The sequence below is a fragment of the Xenopus laevis genome, chromosome 8L (genome assembly GCF_017654675.1).
Source record: "Xenopus laevis strain J_2021 chromosome 8L, Xenopus_laevis_v10.1, whole genome shotgun sequence".
Lineage (NCBI taxonomy): Eukaryota > Metazoa > Chordata > Amphibia > Anura > Pipidae > Xenopus > Xenopus laevis.
In genome coordinates this window covers 111,873,055-111,883,078 of record NC_054385.1, presented here as the reverse complement: position 1 = coordinate 111,883,078, position 10,024 = coordinate 111,873,055, and positions in this window count along the sequence as shown.

Here is a 10,024-nt window from a genome sequence, read left to right as displayed (position 1 = left end):
GCCCTTAGCCTTAGGGACAGAGAAAGCAAATGAAGTAAAATTGGTAAGGGCAGGGCAAAAGTTCAGTGTCACACATAAAGACAACTGACTAACAGCAACAGCAGGTCTCTGCTAATACTTCACTGTTTTGGGATTTGACATTGGACAGGTAGTTTAAAATTTAATCTCCAATCCTCATTTGACTCACTTTTGACAGGGAAACACTGCTAGTTAGTACATAAGAAAGACATTTAGGGTCAAACAGTATTTATTAATTACAGATAAACAGAAAATGGGAAGCTTTGGGTGAGGTGAATAGTTAACCAGAAAATCTGGGGTGTTTGAGATTCCCACTGACTGACACAAGAGACAACTACAACGAACAACTTTAGATTCTAAATAGCTGGATCTCTTGTCCTATATAAGCTGTGGAAAAAAGGGGTTCATGTGTCGGTGGCACCGCTCCATAGGGCATGTTTAATAAAGGGTAAAAAGACAGTTTGTCACTGTTTCCAAAGTTCCCTAGAGGAGAACACCACTGCTTCATTTATCTTCAGGTGATCTGGTGTCTATAATGCTAGCTAACTGTACAGAACAAGATTAGAATGATTATAATATTAGCCGTGCAGGTGTTTTATCACCTACTCCATGCTATTTATTTCCCCATGCGGGTGTGCAGATAGATGAAAAAAACAGATTTGAATTTGTTAATCCAGAGGAAGAAGGACTGGATTAATGCGTATTTGCTGTCCAGTCTCTCCCCCCCCCCCCCGAGGGACTGTTGATACCATGTTATAAAGGCAGGAGTCATAATGAAATGTTGGACCTAACAAAGAGGCCTTGCACCCAAAAAGTCAGAAAAGCGCTTTTATGTTGATGTGGCTAATTATTAGTAGCAATGATATTTAACTCAGTGTTGATATAAAATCATGTTATTCTGAATATTTCCACATACAATATATTTTATCATACTTCATAGTGTTGTTGAACCATTTCAAGCAGAACTGCCTGTAGGTGGCTACTAGTAAGCCTTGAATGGGAGTAGAGTTTAACTAGCAGGCAACCAAAAACTGGAGAACCCTACTGGGACACATACTACAGTTAAAATGTATAAAATCACTTCTTATCCAAATGTATTAATGGTCTCACAATTTAAAATGACATGTAGATCATCATTGCTGTAGAATGTTGGTGCAATAGTGTTCAGCAATGGACTGAGAGGTCAGACAGTAGTACAGGCCAGCAGGGAATCTAGAGTGGACACCTCCCTTGAAAATGATATTTTACTACTGAGAATTGGATCTTTTTATTCTATAATAATAAAAGGCCATATATAGGGTAGACCTGTGGCATCGGTTTTGTTGATATGTGGTAAAGTGTGACCTGTGCTTTGGGTCTGCCAGTGACCTAATAATGTGCATCAAAATGTGCATGTAGGTGCCGAATGCAGGAAAAATGCAGCATGTTGCGTCTCAACCTGCGTTCGGCGCCTAAATGCACATGTGTGACTACAGCCCCATTGAAAAAACTGAATGCGTCTACTCCTACGCTCTCTGGCTGAACGCATAAAAAAGGGATTGCAGGGGAGCGCAGCTTCGAACCCTCATCTGTAAGAGCCCTTAATACTTCAAGAGCTCAATTCTTGTTTACGTTCTGCACCTGTGAGCGACCGACCTCAGTCTAATAGCCAGATGGAGTTTGTTTTCAGGTTTGATTCAAAAGGAAAATGCATTATGCCAGTGTTACCAGACGACCTAATATAAATATAGTTGTCACTGCTCTTGGGGTAATTTTTATCTATATTTGTTAGGGAAACTAATAGATCCACTGAATCGTCTTGGATGTTCGGTACAACATTATGAATTCTGTGGTGTTTGGCAAACATTGGGATTATAATGATGAACAATGCCTCAAGTAAACTTCTTGTACAACTTGCTTGCCTTTACTCGATATCCATTAGGAGTGGTTGTTTCTTGTCCTTCTGCACGCTTTGTTATTTACTACAATGCAAATTCTAAAATGCAGTGGGCCTCATGCATAAAGCCACTAGTGCACTGCCAAGAAGAACCTTCTGCAATGTGGCAGTTCATGTAGAACAGGGGTGGCCAACCCATGGCCCGAGGGCCGCATGCGGGCCCAGGATGGATATGAATGCGGCCCAACTTGAACTTCCGCCAATCCATGTTGCAATGTCACGCACAGAGAGCGTATGTATGCGGTCTCTAATTGTGTTCATGTGTGGTTTTAATTTTACATGGAGTGTGCGGTGTGTGGCTTCCTAGAGCAGGAAAAGCAATTAACAAGTGAGCATTCGGTTACTTACAAAGGCAGGTAAGCATTCTTCCGCGGCATTGCCCGCTATGCTAGGGATATATGCAGCGCTGACATTTGTAAGCAACTATTTTCAAGAATGAACACACTAAGGGGCAGATTTATCAAGGGTTGAAGTGAAAATTCTAAGTAAAAAAATTTGACTACTCGAATATCGAAATTTATCATGTACTGTCTCTTTGAAACTTTGACTTCGACCATTCGCCATCTTAAACCTGCCAAATTGCTGTTTTAGCCTATGGGGGACATATATATAGAGTCATTTGGTGGACTTTAAAAAAAAATTGAATTTTTTTGGGACAAATACTTTGATTCGGATTCGATCGAACGCGCTAAAACTTTGATTCCAATGATTCGAATACAGCCTATTCACCCAAAGTTAAAAACTTAAATTTTTTAAATTAATCTCGATTGGTCTTTTTTTAATTCAATTTCGAAGTTATGGGAGTTCAAAAAAACTCCCATTACTTCGAAATTCGACCCTTGATAAAACTGCCTCTAAGAGTAAAATTAGAACAAAAATTATCTGATAAGCAGCTTGAGAATTCACTGATGCCTGGCGAATAAATTCGCCCATCACTAATTATTTATGATTATGGTTATACTGAACCACTGGGGTCACTTTAGGCTACTCACAAGCAGTTGTGGTTGCAGTGCATTTGTGTGCATTCTACTGCACATACCAACATATGTCCTATGTTGTGGATGTGTTGGCTCAAACATTAAACATGGAAGAAAAAAAGTCTTGGTTTGTCCCCTTTACTGGGGAATTGTAAATGTCCTCGATTGGCCCTTTAATGCCAGCTACATCTAAAATCCATCCAAATGCTATTCAGCTTACAAAGCCAGGTATTTTGCACTTGGCTGCCCAGGGAATTGCTCCTGCAGTATTTGTAAAAAATAATAAAAAAAACAAACATGGTTTCCCTGGATCCCATTCTGACAGGAAGCATTATGCCATGTGCATTTCCTGTCATTGTGGGGGGAGACCCACAGCCCATTGAGGGAGATTGTTCTTGTTTAAACATCTTTGAATGAAACTGAAGGGTGCAGTCAAATAGTACATTTTGAAATTGTGGAGAGACAGGCCTCCTTGGTCTTTATGTTTAGTCAAAATTAGTTATGGGCAAATGTATTCGGTAGACTTGGATTCACAGTGAATTTCCGCATTTCGCAACCTGCAACCTGCTGCAAAAATTTGCCTCCCCAAAAAAAGTTGCGCATGTAAAAATTGATGCAAGTTAAAATAGCTTTGACGTTCGTTGACTTTAATGCATTTGGACAAAAAAGTTGTGTGTGTAAAATTTGTCACACGCGTATCATTTGTCCATTGACTTCAATTCGTGAATTTTTTGCCATTTCGCAAGTATTTTGGCAAAGCGAAAAGGGACAGATTTGCCTATCACTAGTCAAAAACATAAAAATTGGTTTGGAATAAGAAAGGGCAGTGTCAGAAATAGTTAAATAATTGACACTCCTTTCAGACACGAATAGGATTAGCGTCAGCATTGGATTAAGAGTCCAGGCACATACAGCCAGTCCATATCAACATACAGCCAGTCACTGAGAAAGGTCAGTTTTTTGGGAGTCATTTTTATCAGGCCTGTGTAACTTGCAGAGTTTGTAAGGGTTAAAAGTTGTTTCAAGTTTGATGTATTTGGTACAGTGGAGTAACCACATATTACTGAGCCCCACAGCAAATGAATTTTAGGGCCCCAACATATCTTTTTTCTCAATATATGTTGTAATTGCTCTCTAATTCGGGCCTTATAGGGCCCCCTATATCTCCTCCGCCCCCACTGCAGCTGCAGGGTCTTCTTCCTCTGTAGTTACGCCCCTGATTTGATATATTTGCTGGTATGGTCACCATTTTATAGTCCCAGGAAAATCAATCAGCATTAACCTCATAAATGCTAGTAACCGCAGTAGAAATTGGAAAAGTCCTTAACCCCAGAAATGCCAATAATCGACTTATAAAATGCATAATAAGCATTAACCCGAGACAGTCTGGCAATGAAAAGGTCAGAATTATCTGGTCACATAAACCAGCTTGTAATACAATATTAGGAGGATACTGCACCAGCCAAGGTTTCAATTTAAAAAAGCCTTTATTCATATCACATGCCTTTCATCTCTGACAAACTTTCTAAATTCAACCCTAGTCAGAAATAGCTATAGTAAATAGATAATCAACATATAGGGGCAGATTTACTAAGGGTCGAATATCGAGGGTTAATTAACCCTCGATATTCGACTAGGAACTAAAATCGTTCGAATATCGAAGTCGAACGATTTAGCGATAATCCTACGATCGAAGGATTATTCGTTCGATCGAATGATTAAATCCTTCGAATCGAACGATTCGAAGGATTTTAATCCAACGATCGAAGGAATATCCTTCCATCAAAAAAACACAGGCAAGCCTATGGGGACGTTCCCCATAGGCTAACATTGAGTTTGGTAGCTTTTAGCTGCCGAACTAGGGGGTCGAAGTTTTTCTTAAAGAGACAGTACTTCGATTATCGAATGGTCGAATAGTCGAACGATTTTTAGTTCGAATCGTTCGATTCGTAGTCGAAGTCGTAGTCGAAGGTCGAAGTAGCCCATTCGATGGTCGAAGTAGCCAAAAAAACACTTCGAAATTCGACGTTTTTTTAATTCGAATCCTTCACTCGAGCTTTGTAAATGTGCCCCATAGCCTAGACATGCTGGTAAGAGTGTTGCTGAAAGCAAGCATGGGCACTGCAGGAATGCAGAATAAGTAGTAATATGTACACTGTCCATTTTAGGATATATATATATATATATATATATATATATATATATATATATATATATATATATATATATATGTTCAAAATTAAAGTCAGTTCTACCCTGCCCCCTAATTCCACAGATTGGTCTCTGGCATCTTCTCCACTGCTGGTCTAATTTTTGTGAACTCCCCTTATTCTTTGTCACACATGCAAGCTCCAGACTGCCTCATCCCTCTCTGAATATATCCTCTGCTTCTCAGCAACAAAACAGTTACACACCGGCGGTTTTACCTGCGCTCTCCTGCGTTGCGCTTTCTTCCGTTCAGCCGCAGGGGAGCGCAGGGGTAGATGCAGTCAATTATTGTGAAGGGGGCTGTACTGACACAGACGCATGTAAGCGGCAAACGCAGGTGGGACGCAGCATGTTGCATTTCACCTGTGTTCGGCACATACATGTGTCTGTGTGAGTACAGCCCCCTTCACAATAATTGACTGCGTCTACTCCAGTGCTCCCAAGCAGAAGAAAGCTCAACGCAGGGGAGCGCAGGTAAAACCACCCGTGTGTAAGGGCCCTTAGCCTTCTCCATTCACGCAGCATAATTCCACTCCCTTTACCAGTGCAGGGCAACAGTACATTATATATTCATTCCTTTAAAACACTTTCAGTTGTTGGTGTTACTGTTCCTTTAATGAGGAAAAAAAGTGGTGGGGTGACATCCCGCCTCAATTCAAGCACAGCCTCTGGATTAACTAGATGTTAGGCAGGTTTGAGCACAGCCTCTGGATTAACTAGATGTTAGGCAGGTTTGAGCACAGCCTCTGGATTAACTAGATGTTGGGCAGGTTTGATCTTGAAAGCTCTGCCCTGACTGAACTGTAATCTTTGTGAGATAAGGGAAACAGTAAATGGATTACACCTCCCTGTGTAAACACAAAAGTGACTGGAGCTTACCATACACCAACCATATAGCTGCAAATTTAGGCCCTTCGAGCCAGTGGTAGTGATAAGCAAATTTGTTTCGCTTGGCCGAAAAATTGTGAAACCATGGAAATTCATTAAATCAATGGACATTTTTTCCATGCACAATGCATTGTTAATAAGTGTTGTTTCACACCAAATACTTTAGGGTAATGGCAGACAGGGAGCTTTGTCACCCGCAATAGATCTTTGCTACTACAGAAGACAAATCTTTGTAGAAAATGCTTATCCTTTGCCAAAAAATGTTAAAACCTATACGTTGCAAAGTAGTCTAAGGGCAGAGACACGCAACAATTCAGGGAAATTTGGTGACAATTTGCCTCTTCTTCGGGCGACTTATCTCCCAGAACTGCCTTACCGCCGGATAGAATATAAAACGCCAGCGGGATGGTACTCGAATCGCTTCATTTTCCGAAGTCACCCAAAGTTTCCTCACAAGGAGGATATTAGTCGTCCGAAGAAGAGGCGATTTGTCGCCAAGCAACTAAATCTTGCGTGTGTCTCTGCCCTAAAGTTTCCTTGCGAGGCCACTTTGGAAAAACAAAGCGATTTTGAGATTCGCCATCCGAAGAAGTGGTGATTTGTCACCGGGCGCCTAAATCTCCCTGAATATTGGCGTTTGTTTCTGCCCTAAAGTTTCCTCACAAGGCAACTTTGGGTGAATTTGGAAAAACAAAGCGATTTTGCCACTGGAGACTTCAATTATTTTGGATTTGTCACCTGCAGTTGAGCAAATTTATTGCGGCAAAATAGATTTTCATCATTGAGCACAGCGTTTTCTCAGTTTTGCAAGAATTAACATGCCTGGTGAAAAATTTCACTCATCACTATTCAGTAGCTGCCTAATGTATATCTAGCTGTGGATCAGCCATATACAGTACCTATCAGGCAGGTATAAAAACATTAAAGGTCAAACTCTGATTTGGCCAAACACATTGTGGCAGAATTTTCCAAACATGTGTTTGTTTGGTGACCCCATCAAATAAGCAGATCTTGTCCTGTATAGCCTTACCCCTTTAATATTGACCACATATTCAATCAATAAATTAATAGCAATTCATTTAGATGCATTCTGAATAGCTGCACATAAACTAGTTTAGTCTGGAGAATTAATTGCTAACAAGCCATGCAGGATATTGATCCAGGAACAGTACTGTCCTCTAAGGGCATGAACAAATGGTTTTCAGTGCCAAATACATACGTTTGCATTTGCCAGGGATATCTGTGCTCTGTGTACGTGCAAAGATTTCAATAAAGATCATGTGAAGCAGCCCCCAACTAGAATATGACTTCTACTGCTGGTTTCATGTGTCTGCCTGATAATCACCAATATGCACATTGTGAACAGAAGTGTAGTGATGGGTGAATTAATTCGGTAGGCACGAATCTGCGGCAAATTTCCGCGTTTCAACGCCTGCGTATGGACTTTTCGCATCAAAAATATTTGGACGTGCATCGGAAAAGTCACTCGCATCTAGGGTTGCCTCCTGGCTGGTATTTTATCGGCCTGGCCGGTAAAAATGATGGTTGATCCCAATGTTATTAATAGGGAACAAAGATAAATATATAGGAAGGCCGGTATTTTTTTTCCAGAAAAGGTGGCAACCCTACTCGCATCAAAACGGCGCGCCTGGAAATTATTCAGACGCCCATCGACTTTAACGACGGCGTCAAAATTCGCGTTTCGGGACAAATTCGCCCATCACTACAGAAGTGCAGCAGCAAAGGGTTCAGGCAACTCCACTTAGTGTGGCCATACATGGGAAGATTTAAGCTGCCTATATCGATCCTTTTGTGCCCTGGCGATTGGTCGTTCAGTCAATTGGACAGGTTAAAAGATTTATATCGGCTATTGAGAGGTTATGTCACTTCTATTTGTCCGACATAACTTTCGCACGATTGCTGTCTGTGATTTAATGGCCAGTGGTAGGTCATCGGACATAAGGAAATATCTGCACATCTATAGCCAGCTTAACTAAGCACCAATGACAGGACGTTGACTTTAACTGTAAACAAGTTGCCCTAAAGGAATGTAGTAAGAGATGGCATAATGCCTTAATAATATAAGAATATAAGAGTAAATAAGAATATATAAGTACATGTATGAGACCTGTTATCCAGAATTCTTGGGACCTGGGGTATTCCGGATAATGGATCTTTCCGTAATTTGGATCTTCATACCTAGGAAGTCTACTAGGAAATCATGAAAACATTAAATAAACCTAAAAGGCTGGTTTTGCTTCCAATAAGGATTAATTATATCTTAGTTTGGATCAAGTACAAGCTACTGTTTTATTATTACAGAGAAAAAGGAAATCATTTTTAAAAATTTGGATTATTTGGATAAAATGGAGTCTATCTGAGATGGTCTTTCCGTAATTCGGAGCTTTCTTGATAACTGTTTTTTTAAAAATGGATCCCATGCCTGTATAAGAATATAAGCTAGCTTTGTAAATGTCTATACATGCCCAGTGGGGCAGTACATTTACAATCACTAACCACAATGGCAGGCATTTACCTGGCTGCAGAAATACCAGCAAAAAATGCCACACACAATGCATTTACAACTACTTGTAACCCTCTATACCATCACCATTTACTAATTTACTAGTTGCACTTCACAAATCTTTTACACCTCCAGTTATTAGCACAATACTTTGCCCGTGTTTGTGGAGTGCGCAATTACTGTGTAAACCTAAGATGGAATGATGCATTTAAATTCTGGAAAAACAATGCTGAGTTTGAAAACTTTAACTCTACAAAATAGAACAGACAGTTGTGGGATTTCTCCCTCTTGTTAAATGCCCTTGTGCCAAAAACATGTGTTTTTTTATTTTTCCAATTGCTTTTTTTTTTCTCTGTTTTTCTGCTCATTTTTCCTATATGTTTCTGTCTCCTCCAATTATTCTACTTTCCCTCTCAGCTTCTCTCTTCCTTTAATGTTACCTTTACTCAATGTTTCTTCCCTATTTTGTTTGGGTTACTCCTTTTTTCCACGAAACTGGCTTTGCTATATTTTCTCCCTCTCCTTGCCCAGTTCCTCCTATATTTATTTCCCTAACACTTTTTTGCACTCTGCTCTTTCCTTTTATTTTTCATATCACCTTTCCCTCAATCCCCTTAAAGGGATACTGTCATGGAAAAACACGTTTTTTTCAAAATGCATCCGTTAATAGTGTTGCTCTAGCAGAATTCTGCATTCAAATCCATTTCTCAAAAGAGCAAACAGATTTTTTTACATTGAATTTTGAAATCTGACATGGGGCTAGACATATTGTTTCCCAGCTAACCCCAGTCATGTGACTTGTGCTCTTATACAATTCAGTCACTCTTTACTGCTGTACTGCAAGTTGGAGTGATATCACCCCTCCCTCCCCCCTGCCAGCAGCCTAACAACAGAACAAAGGGAAGGTAACCAGATAGCTCCCTAATGTGACAAAATCCACACACCCTGGTGGTCCAGTGGGGGGACCGCAGGGATGCCTGCCACCCCCTCGGCAGGGACGCCCACCATGCCGAACTTCTCCACCGCAGGCGCCGGTCTCTTAGGGCATGTGTGCGCGACTCTTCCTGGTTTTAAGGCGCAGACGCGCTGGTGTGATGATGTCAGCGTGCATTGGCGAAAATTCAAATGTATTTAAAGAGACATTTTTCATTTTCACACTGCCCGTTATAGGATTTGTTTCCTGGTGCTATTAGCTGTCGCTATTCTGTTTGAACGTGATCCTGATTACCTGTTTTGACCCCTTCCTGCCTTTTTGACGATTCTACATTCTGTATCCTGACCCCTTGCCTGATTACTGACTTCGATTCTGCTTAACCCTTCTGATTGACTTCCTGGTTTGACCCTTGCCTGCCTGACTACGTTTATTCTCTGCCTGCCCCGACCTGATCTGACTACTCTATAGCCTAACGTCTTGAACCGCGACCTTCGGCCTAAAAGACTCTCGCTAACAGTCACAGACCGTGACACCTAACA